The 12,209-nt window shown below is 44.2% G+C and overlaps 1 long non-coding RNA gene across 2 annotated transcripts in view; it reads left to right on the top strand.

Annotated features, from left to right (window-relative positions):
* The window catches only part of LOC126483612 (uncharacterized), a 101,751-nt gene that overhangs the window by 70,891 nt on the left and 18,651 nt on the right, over positions 1–12,209 (top strand). Inside the window, exon 1 of one of the 2 annotated variants that reach the window (XR_007587743.1) lies at positions 5,576–5,659. The exons of the other annotated variant lie outside the window; for it this stretch is intronic. This is a non-coding gene — a long non-coding RNA (uncharacterized LOC126483612). Of the gene's footprint in view, positions 1–5,575; positions 5,660–12,209 lie in introns of those variants that run through there. 2 annotated transcript variants of the gene reach the window in all.

Here is a 12,209-nt window from a genome sequence, read left to right as displayed (position 1 = left end):
CATGTGGGAACTTGAATCGGCACTTACTGCGACTTCTGACGCTGCACCAGGTTCCGACCGCATCTGGTACTCCATGCTTCGACATCGTCTAGCTGCGTCAAAGGAAGTCCTCCTCAAATGTTTTAATCTCATATGGCAGAGAGGAGTGTTCCCCACCTCGTGGAGGGAGGCAATCCTCATCCCTCTCCTCAAACCAGGAAAGGACCGCACATGTCCCAGTAGTTATCGTAGTATCGCCTTGACAAGCTGTGTCGGAAAGACCCTGGAACGGATGGTTAACCGTCGTCTGGTCTGGCTGTTAGAGACTAAACAGCTCCTTAGCCGCTTTCAGTGTGGATTCCGAAAATTTCGGTCCACAGTCGACAACCTGACCCTCCTAGAAACGGCTATTCAGCAGGCTTTCCTCCGTCAGCATCACTGTATTGGTATCTTCTTTGATATCAGTAAGGCGTATAATACTACTTGGAGACACTGTATTCTTGGACAACTGCATCAATGAGGCTTTCGTGGCCGCCTCCCCATTTTCATTCGGTCTTTCCTGTCTCAGCGGTTTTTTGGGACCCGCGTTGGTAACACACTGATCGCTTTGAGCAAGAGAACGGTGTCCCCCAGGGCAGTGTTTTAAGCGTTACCCTCTTTGCCATAGCCATCAACAGTATAACGTCTACAGTGAGGAGTCCAGTACAGTGCTCCTTGTTTGTGGACGACTTTGCTGTTTTCTGTTCCTCCTCCAGTGTTGCAACCATGAGCCGTCAGTTGCAGCTAACAGTGCGGCGGTTAGAGGAGTGGGCTGCAAAGACGGGTTTTCGGTTTTCTGCCGATAAGTGTGTTTGTGTTCATTTTAATCGTTCTCGTCGTCTTTTTACTTTGCCTGCCTTGTATATGGGGGATACTTTCCTACATTTTAGAGACACAGTGCAGTTTCTGGGCCTAATTTTTGACTCCAGGTTGTCATGGCTGCCACATCTACGTGACTTGAAAGCCAAACCCTGAAGGCACTGAACATCCTCAAGTGCCTCAGCCACAGGTCTTGGGGAGCGGACAGGGCGCGTCTCCTTCAGTTTTATCGAGCTTTTGTGCGTTCACAGCTGGACTATGGGTGCACAGTATATGTCTCAGCAAGGCTGTCTTATTTGCAGATCCTTGACGCTGTTCACCATGCTGGGATTCGACTGGCCACGGGTGCTTATCGGACCAGTCCCGTACCCAGCCTCTGTGCTGAGGCTGGCGAACCGCCACTTACCATCCGGCGGCAGCTCCTGCTGGTGCGCCAGGCTTGTCACTTTCTTGCAGCTCCCAGCTCGCCTGCTCACCATCTTGTTGCCCATCCACCTCTGGACCGCCTTTTTTCCCGCCGCCCCCGGGCTACGTTGCCGTTTGGGATCCGTGTGCAACGTGTGCTAGAGTCGCTTGGTGTGGAGTCTGTACAACCCCAAATGCAGGGTTTTAACCGCCTGCCACCCTGGTTACTGAAGAGGCCCGGAGTGGTTTTAGATTTATTGCAGTACAAGAGAGATTGCACTCCCGCCACCGTTTTTAATGCAGCATTTTCTGCCATTTTATCTGAGCAGCACGACTATGTAGCTGTTTTTATGGATGGGTCGAAACAAGGGGATTCCGTTGGTTGCTCAGTTGTTTTTCCGGATCCTGTCCTCAAGGTCCGACTGCCTCAGACTTTTACTGTCTTTGATGCAGAATTGTCTGCGATCTTGCGGGCGCTGGAGCAGATGAGACATTCTTCCTCTCCTAAATTTCTTGTCTGTTCCGATTCACTCAGTGCCCTTCACTCATTGCACCATTTTTATCCGGCAGATAAAATAGTCCAGACCATCCAGGATGCCCTCCTCCGACTACAGCGACTGGGGAAGGTTGTAGCTTTCTGCTGGGTTCCGGGGCATGTCGGCATTGCTGGGAATGAAAGGGCAGATCTCGCAGCCTAGGAGGCGTGTCTCGCCCCACAAGTCTCTCAGTGTGCTATCCCCTTGCACGCACTCACCTCGCTGTTGAGCTCACGAGTCATGCGTCGGTGGGAGGATGAGTGGCTGGAAGTAACTGACAATAAGCTCCGTATAGTCAAGCCCACAACGCGTGTGTGGTGTACTTCCTTTCAGCCCCATCGACGGGACGAGGTTCTCCTCACTCGGCTTCCAATAGGCCACAGTCGTATTACGCATAGCTTCCTGCTCCGGCGGGAGGACCCTCCAATTTGTGGTGCTTGTGGCGTTCAGGTCACTGTGCGCCACGTTTTATTGGATTGTGTTTTATTTTCTGACCAGCGGGCCGCGTCTGGCTTGCCAGCGGACCTGCCATCCCTTTTAGGCAACACTCGAACGAATGTGGTTAAAGTTTTAAAGTTATGTGCCATGTCAAATGTTTTTACATAGATCTTAGGGAGAGGATTTTAATTTGCTCACTGTGTGAGAAGCTCGCCCATATTTTATGTAAGTGGCCAGCCAATGACGATTTACTGTGGCATTCTTGTTGCTATGTTTTCCCTTTCCTTAGGTTTTACTTTCTTATGTAGCATTATCCTTCTTTTCCTGCTTTCTTTGAGTGTGTGCTTCAGTTTTATTAGGTCTGTCCACATTCGTTCCTTTTAATGTGTGCCAGGGTGCTGATGACCTCCATGTTGAGCCCCAACACAAACACACACACACACACACACACACACACACACACACGCACACGCACACACACACACCAGAGCCTTCTTTCGATTTGTGTCTTTCAGTACTCCGTCAAATCCTGCACGCAATATCACATCTCCAATTTCATCTTTAACTACGTCTTCTTCCATTTCCATATCATTGCCCTCAAGTACATCGCCCTTGTATAGACCCTCTATATACTCCTTCCACCTTTCTGCTTTCCCTCTTTTGCTTAAGACGGGTTTTCCATCTGAGCTCTTGATATTCATATAGGTGGTTCTCTTTTCTCCAAAGGTCTCTTTAATTTTCCTGTAAGCAATATCTATCTTAATCCTAGTGATACATATTTCTACATCCTTACATTTGTCCTCTAGCCATATCTGCTTAGCCATTTTGCACTTCTTGTCGATCTCATTTTTGAGACTTTGTATTCCTTTTCTCCTGGTTCATTTACTACATTTTTATATTTTCTCCTTTCATCTGTTCTGTTGCCCAAGGATTTTTGCTAGCCCTCGTCTTTTTACCTACTTGATCCTCTGCTGCCTTCACTATTTCATCTCTCAAAGCTACCCATTCTTCCTCTACTGTATTTCTTTCTCCTGTTCTGGTCAATCGCTCCCTAATACTCTCTCTAAAAGTCTCTACAACTCTTGTTCTTTCAGTTCATCCAGGTCCCATCTCCTTAAATTCCCGCTTTGTTGCAGTTTGTTCAGTTTCAATCTACAGTTCATAACTAATAAAATGTGGTCAGAGTCCACATCTACCCCTGGAAATGTCTTAGAATTTAAAACCCTGTTCCTAAATCTCTGTCTAACCGTTATGTAATCTATCTGAAACCTTCCAGTGTCTCTAGCCCTTTCTCATGTATACAACCTTCTTTCATGATTCTTAAACCAAGTGTTGGGTATGAAAAATTTTTTTCTTTGTGCAAAATTCTACCATGCGGCTTCCTCTTTCATTCCTTAGTCTTTGTCCAATTCACTTACTACTTTTCCTTCTCTTCCTTTCCGTAATATCAAATTCCAGTCCCCCACGACTATTAAATTTTCGTCTCCCTTAACTATCTGAATAATTTCCTCAATCTCTTCATCATCTGCGGAGCTAGTTGGCATATAAACTTGTAACACTGTGGTAGGCGTAAGTTTCGTGTCTATCTTCGCTGCAATAATGCGTTCACAGTGCTGCTCGTAGTAGCTTATCCTAGTTCCTATTCTTTTATTCATTATTAAACCTATTCGTGCATTACCATTCTTTGATTTTATATTTATAACCCTGTATTCACCTGATCAGAAGTCTTTTCCCTCCTGCCACCAGACTTCACTAATTCCCACTATGTCTAACTTTAACCTACCCATTTCCCTTTCCAAATTTTCTAACCTACCTACCCGATTAAGGAATCTGACATACCACGCTCCGATCCGTGGTACGCCAGTTTTCTTTCTCTGGATAACGACGTCCTCCTGAGTAGTCCCCACCCGGAGATCCGAATGGGGGACTATTTTACCTCCGGAATATTTTGCGCAAGAGGGCGCCTCATTATCTTCATCATAAAGCTGCGTGCCCTCGGGAAATGTACAGCTGTAGTTTCCCCTTGCTTTCAGCTGTTCGCAGTACCAGCACAGCAAAGCCGCTTTGGCTGATATTACGAGGCCAGATCAGTCAATCATTCAAACGGTTGCCCTTGGAACTACTGAAAAGGCTGCTGTCCGTCTTCAGGAACCACATGTTTGTCTGGCCTCTCAACAGATAGCCCTCCGTTCTGGTTGCACCTACGTTACGGCTGTCTGTATCGCTAAGGCATGCTAGGCGAGGTCCATGGGGCGGGGGAGGGGGGGGGGGGAAGGGGTGCGGAGGAGGAGCGGGAGAGGATGGGGATCAAAATTGTAATGGAGTTCAATAATTCGCCCTTTCTTACTCTTCGCTTGACTCTCTAACAGACGAATATTTTTGTGGCTCATATCTAGCAGCAATTGTGGAATTGCTTTCTCCTGTGCTGGGAATAGTTTTATTGCTGTTGACGTTTTTTAGTCAAGTCTTTGTGGTTTTCCCTTAAGCAGCAGCTGTGATGGCTTATTTGATAAGTAAAATAATGTAGCTCTTACATTCCATATGGGTTTCCTGCCGTCCACATTCACTGATTTGGCTGAAAACGTAGCGAACAAAACTGAATCGATATACGACGTCTTTTTGTAAAAGATCAGGTCCTCTGGTTTGTACTAGTAGTAGTTTGCTACTGGAGGTAAACGACATTACTCAGGAAATGTCTGTATGTTGCAAGAGAATCGTAAATAAACTGCCCAGTAATGCACCGTTTCGTATCTCCCAGGGCCCTTAGGAAACTAAATAATCATAAATGTGCTGTAATTTTTTAGTTATTGTCGGTTTTTATGATACTAAGTTCACTCTCTATTGCAAAAACTGTGTTAAAAATCAGTATAAATGTTTGCATTCGCACCCATCCCATATCGTATTCAGAAGTATTGCTTGCTGGCCGCTCGAGGTGCTGCTATCGCTGGGGACAACGAAAATGAGACGGAGAGTCGCGACTGTTATGTTAGACTATCGTGACAACCAGCAAAGGGCGGTCTTGTTCAGTTTGCAGCACGCGTCCATAGCTGCATTCTTCGTAGAAGACCTTGGTGTTTCCCGCGTAGACTTTTGCAGCCGCACAAAGAAATGGAAAAAGACAACAGAATTTTTATCATGAGGTATTGCGACACCACGCAACCTCTTTCCTTACAAGGTCTGTTGTATCAGCCACGCGTAGCTGGTAACGCCGAAACTTGTTTTCGCTGAGTTATCGGAAGTCTGTGCATCAGGTGATTCCCCCACATTCCTCTAACGTGTTCTGGGGGTTGGCGGGTGGGGAGGGGGGGACGGTGATATTACTCCCCTCTCCTCCTCCAGTTAAACGCGTCGGTTGCCAAGAGCCCTATAAAAAGACAGCACACACTGCCAGTCAGTCAGCGACTTCCAAACGCGGAGCTGGGTTCCTGTTGGTGTGTGTCTGTGTAAGTACTGACATTGGGAGATAGTTGTGGCGACACAAATTTGGTGATAAATGTACGGTGTATGCGTGCGCTCTGGCATTGACTGTGTCGTTCCCTTGAAGAATGTGTGTTGTTTGTAGGTCTTCTCGTCAGAATTCTTGTCTGATTTAGTGGACAAAGAATTGCATGTACATCAAATGGCTATAGTGTAAACCTGAAACTGATTCAACATTTGACTGACACCAACACAAACAAAGAGTTTCAAGTTTCTGTCAAGTACGACTAAATCAGCGCAAGAATCAATGTTTTATAAACCTACTACTAGCAGAAATGACATAGTATGTGAGTTACGAAAGTGAATTAATAACAGTTTGAAGTGTTTCTCCCTCTTTGATATCAGCAGGCTTTAATTGAAGTCCACAATTCACTGGTTGTGATGGACAAATTGGCAAGAAACCGAATGTGGAACGTATCCATTCCAGGACAATGACTGCAAAAGGTCAATCCAAAGATGAATGGTTTGAGATGTGCTGAGATACAGACACCAATACCCTTAATGTGATTTACCAAATCGTAATACAACGTTGGTAGTTGTTAAAATATTGAACAAATGACGTAACCGCGGCGTTCTTTTACTTTTCTTGGTCAATAGTTACTGTTGAGTATCCTCAGTTCCTAGAAATCGGACAGAGATAAACCATGGCATAGAACAAATAATGCTGCTTCCAATCCAATACAAGTGTCTGCAGAAAGTGACCGAAGTTATAATGGAATTACAAGTACAGCCGCCAGTATGACTTGGCAGCAAATACTAATATAGAAAAAATCTGACTTTCCTTGGATTCAGGTAGATTATATGAAGGCTATCTTAAGCTTGGCGTTACAAATATGCTTCCACATCGTAGGGTGACTGTTTTTTTTTTTATTTAAAATTTATGCCTTTTTGAAGTCTTTATCAAACGGCTACATTGTGATGCTGAACGTCTGCAGTGCTGGAATCCCATTATTGTAATGAGTTTGTTGTTACGATCGAAGCACGTACTGTTCAACCAGCTTGTGATAGTCTTCCATGACTATACCATAATATATTGAGAAACGATTCTCAGTCACAACTATAATTGCTAAGACATACGGTTTCCGCAGTGACTGTTTTGTTTATCATGTAGAGAAAATTAATTTTTCGTTACGCAGTTGTGTATTAAATCATGCCCCTTCACTTTCTGTTCATGAACCTTGGCTCTCGCCGTTTTAGTGTTATACACGGTGGCAAGGCCAAAAACTTTTTCTAAGCACTGAAATGTGTTGGTATGACTGAAATTTTGTTTCTGTTATATTCGTAGGTCTACGTGTATCAACTTGACCTGCAGAATAGCTTTAATACAGCGCGACCGCTACGGTCGCAGGTTCGAATCCTGCCTCGGGCATGGATGTATGTGATGTCCTTAAGTTAGGTTTAAATAGTTCTATGTTCTAGGGGACTGATGACCTCAGATGTTAAGTTCCATAGTGCTCAGAGCCATTTGAACCATTTGAATAGCTTTATTTGTGTAACTTTCGGAGTTGAGTGGTGCTGTGTGTATGTTTGTACCTAGCTTATATAAGGTGAATCGAAATACTGCATAATGCGAAAAATTTGCATCGTCGGCAGAGGCTTATAAATAAGTCAGCTACTTCATTTTCAAGTTGCGCCATAATCTGTCGCCGCGCGGGATTAGCCGAGCGGTCTAGGCGCTACAGTCATGGACTGTGCGGCTGGTCCCGGCGGAGGTTCGAGTCCTCCCTCGGGCATGGGTGTGTGTGTTTGTCCTTAGGATAATTTAAGTTAAGTAGTGTGTAGGATTAGGGACTGATGACCTTAGCAGTTAAGTCCCATAAGATTTCACACACACACACACAATCTGTCGAGCGTCGAATCTACCAGTAATGTTGGTAGAGCGAACGAATAATCTACTAGTAGGAGCCTGGCAGAGTGGCTTAGGGTGGGACTTATTCTATGGGCCACAGAAATTGTTGGGCGAGTTTTGACGGCAGTTATCTTTATTGTTGAAAAGTGTGCTCGTTTCTGCTGTCTAACTTGGCAAACATGAACAAAAGGTCTTATTTATTACCCTGCAGATGGGAAATAAAAAAAAATAGCGAATACAGCACTTTTTTTGGATTCGCTGGACGAAAGGATGCTTGAGAGAAGGCTTGGACTGCAAACTAAGAGCACAGGGAATGTCATGTAAGGCGTTGCACAGGAAGGATTGCCAGACAGGCCGGTTCGCTCCAATACGCATTTATTCTCCAGTCATTTTGTCGGACTGTGACAAGTGGAGTACCCTTTTCAACGGAACTGGAGGAGTTAGAAGTGGTCTTGGAAATAATTAGCTCCGTTTAGCACTAGTGTGTCAGTAACTTTTGTACATAGAGCTCTGCACAAACTTGAACTGACGTCCTACGAAGTAATGGCAGTGCATCGACAGGCAGTTCAGATTATTTTGCTCGACTTACTGTACTGTAACTGGCTGCTACAGTCTTTGCGTGATATGTTGATTCTAAAATTCTCTTTTTCCTGGTGACTCGCGGCTGCACTCAATGGCATACAAATTTGAAACTGACTGCAGAACGTTTCTACTTCCACCAACGTACATTTCGCGTGAAGACCACGAAGATGTTGTTGTTGTTGTGGTCTTTAGTCCTGAGACTAGTTTGATGCAGCTCTCCATGCTGCTCTATCCTGTGCAAGCTTCTTCATCTTCCAGTACCTACTGCAACCTACATCCTTCTGAATCTGCTTAGTGTATTGATCTCTTGGTCTCCCTCTACGATTTTTACCCTCCACACTGCCCTCCAATGCTAAATTTGTGGTCCCTTGATGCCTCAAAACATGTCCTACCAACCGATCCCTTCTTCTAGTCAAGTTGTGCCACAAACTTCTCTTCTCCCCAATCCTATTCAATACCTCCTAATTAGTTACGTGATCTACCCACCTTATCTTCAGCATTCTTCTGTAGCACCACATTTCGAAAGCTTCTATTCTCTTCTTGTCCAAACTGGTTATCGTCCATGTTTCACTTCCATACATGGCTACACTCCATACAAATACTTTCAGAAACGACTTCCTGACACTTAAATCTATACTAGATGTTAACAAATTTCTCTTCTTCAGAAACGATTTCCTTCCCATTGCCAGTCTACATTTTATATCCTCTCCACTTCGACCATCATCAGTTATTTTATTCCCTAAATAGCAAAACTCCTTTACTACTTTAAGTGTCTCATTTCCTAATCTAATCCCCTCAGCATCACCCAATTTAATTTGACTACATTCCATTATCCTCGTTTTGCTTTTGTTGATGCTCATCTTATATCCCCCTTTCAAGACACTGTCCATTCCTTTCGACTGCTCTTCCAAGTCCTTTGCTGTCTCTGACAGAATTACAATGTCATCGGCGAACCTCAACATTTTTATTTCTTCTCCATGAATTTTAATACCTACTCCGATCCCTAAATCGCTCCAGGCAAATGCCGGGATGGTTCCTTTCAAAGGGCACGGCCGACTTCCTTCTCTGTCCTTCCCTAATCCGATGAGACCGATGACCTCGATGTCTGGTCTCCTTCCCCAAAAACAACCAACCAACCAACCTACTCCGAATTTTTCTTTTGTTTCCTTTACTGCTTGCTCAATATACAGATTGAATAACATCGGGGAGAGGCTACAGCCCTGTCTCACTCCTTTCCCAACCACTGCTTCCCTTTCATGCCTCTCGACTCTTATAACTGCCATCTGGTTTCTGTACAAATTGTAAATAGCCTTTCGCTCCTTGTGTTTTACCCCTGCCACCTTCAGAATTTGAAAGAGAGTATTCCAGTTAACGTTGTCAAAAGCTTTCTCTAAGTCTACAAATGCTAGAAACGTAGGTTTGCCTTTTCTTAATCTTTCTTCTAAGATACGTCGTAAGGTTAGTATTGCCTCACGTGATCCAACATTTCTACGGAATCCAAACTGATCTTCCACGAGGTCCGCTTCTACCAGTTTTTCCATTCGTCTGTAAAGAATTTGCGTTAGTATTTTGCAGCTGTGACTTATTAAACTGATAGTTCGGTAATTTTCACATCTGTCAACACCTGCTTTCTTTGGGATTGGAATTATTATATTCTTCTTGAAGTCTGAGGGTATTTCGCCTGTCTCATACATCTTGCTCACCAGATGGTAGAGTTTTCTCATGACTGGCTCTCCCAAGGCCATCAGTGGTTCTAATGGAATGTTGTCTACTCCCGGGGCCTTGTTTCGACTCAGGTCTTACAGTGCTCTGTCAAACTCTTCACGCAGTATCTTATCTCCCATTTCATCTACATCCTCTTCCATTTCAATAATACTGTCCTCAAGTACATCGCCCTTGTATAAACTCTCTATATACTCCTTCCACCTTTCTGCCTTCCCTTCTTTGCTTGGAACTGGGTTGCCATCTGAGCTCTTGATATTCATACAAGTGGTTCTCTTCTCTCCAAAGGTCTCTATAATTTTCCTGTAGGCAGTATCTATCTTACCCCTAGTGAGACAAGCCTCTACATCCTTACATTTGTCCTCTAGCCATCCCTGCTTAGCCATTTTGCACTTCCTGTCGATCTCATTTTTGAGACGTTTGTATTCCTTTTTGCCTGCTTCATTTACTGCATTTTTATATTTTCTCCTTTCATCAATTAAATTCAATATTTCTTCTGTTACCCAAGGATTTCTATTAGCCCTCGTCTTTTTACCTACTTGATCCCCTGCTGCCTTCACTACTTCATCCCTCAGAGCTACCCATTCTTCTTCTACTGTATTTCTTTCCCCCATTCCTGTTCCCTTATGCTCTCCCTGAAACTCCCTACAACCTCTGGTTCTTTCAGTTTATCCAGGTCCCATCTCCTTAAATTACCACCTTTTTGCAGTTTCTTCAGTTTCAATCTGCAGTTCATAACCAATAGATTGTGATCAGAATCCACATCTGCCCCTGGAAATGTCTTACAATTTAAAACCTGGTTCCTATATCTCTGTCTTACCATTATATAATCTATCTGATACCTTTTATTATCTCCAGGATTCTTCCAGGTATACAGCCTTCTTTTATGATCTTGAACCAAGTGTTAGCTATGATTAAGTTATGGTCTGTGCAAAATTCTACAAGGCGGCTTCCTCTTTCATTTCTTCCCCCCAATCCATATTCACCTACTATGTTTCCTTCTCTCCCTTTTCCTACTGACGAATTCCAGTCACCCATGACTATTAAATTTTCGTCTCCCTTCACTACCTGAATAATTTCTTTTATCTCGTCATACATTTCATCAATTTCTTCATCATCTGCAGAGCTAGTTGGCATATAAACTTGTACTACTGTAGTAGGCATGGGCTTTGTGTCTATCTTGGCCACAATAATGCGTTCACTATGCTGTTTGTAGTAGCTAACCTGCACTCCTATTTTTTTATTCATTATTAAACCTACTCCTGCATTACCCCTATTTGATTTTGTATTTATAACCCTGTAATCACCTGACCAAAAGTCTTGTTCCTCTTGCCACCGAACTTCACTAATTCCCACTATATCTAACTTTAACCTATCCATTTCCCTTTTTAAATTTTCTAACCTACCTGCCCGATTAAGGGATCGGACATTCCATGCTCCGATCTGTAGAATGCCTGTTTTCTTTCTCCTGATAACGATGTCCTCTTGAGTAGTCCTCGCCCGGAGATCCGAATGGGGGACTATTTTACCTCTGGAATATTTTACCCAAGAGGACGCCATCATCATTTAACCATACAGTAAAGCTGCATGCCCTCGGGAAAAATTACGGCTGTAGTTTCCCATTGCTTTCAGCCGTTCGCAGTACCAGCACAGCAAGGCCGTTTTGGTTAATGTTACAAGGCCAGATCAGTCAATCATCCAGACTGTTGCCCCTGCAACTACTGAAAAGGCTGCTGCCCCGCTTCAGGAACCACATGTTTGTCTGGCCTCTCAACAGATACCCCTCCGTTGTGGTTGCACCTACGGTACGGCCATCTGTATCGCTGAGGCACGCAAGCCTCCCCACCAACGGCAAGGTCCATGGTTCATGGGGGAAGACCACGAAGATAAGACAAGAGAAATCAGGGATAATATGGAGCCAGATAGACAGTGTTTTCTCCCTTACTCTGTCTGCAACTGGAACAGGAAGGGAAATGACTAGTAGTGGCACAAGGTATTCTCCGCCATACACCACATGGTGCCTTGCGAAGTATTTACATAGGTATAGATACATGAACTTGCGCAGTAATTGGCACTGGACTTCTGGAAATCTTCACCAGTTATATCAAGGGCGTCTGCATGACGCGAAAACAGGAGTGTATTGAGCAATTTCTGCAACACGAATTACTGGGTCGATCTTTTTGCACCAAGCCTAAACTTCTGATAGGTGTGTCGTAAACATGGCAGTCTTTTCGGAACTATTCCGTAGTGTTCACACAGGTTGGCGAACGCAGTTCATGCCTTCAAATATGCCCACAGACATTGAACTAAACCATTAATGACCTCACTGGCTTCGACGACTTGGTTCACTGATGGCAAAACAG

The sequence above is a fragment of the Schistocerca serialis genome, chromosome 6 (assembly GCF_023864345.2).
Source record: "Schistocerca serialis cubense isolate TAMUIC-IGC-003099 chromosome 6, iqSchSeri2.2, whole genome shotgun sequence".
In the NCBI taxonomy this organism is placed as follows: Eukaryota; Metazoa; Arthropoda; class Insecta; order Orthoptera; family Acrididae; genus Schistocerca; species Schistocerca serialis.
This window is presented reverse-complemented; position numbering and strand designations above follow the sequence as displayed.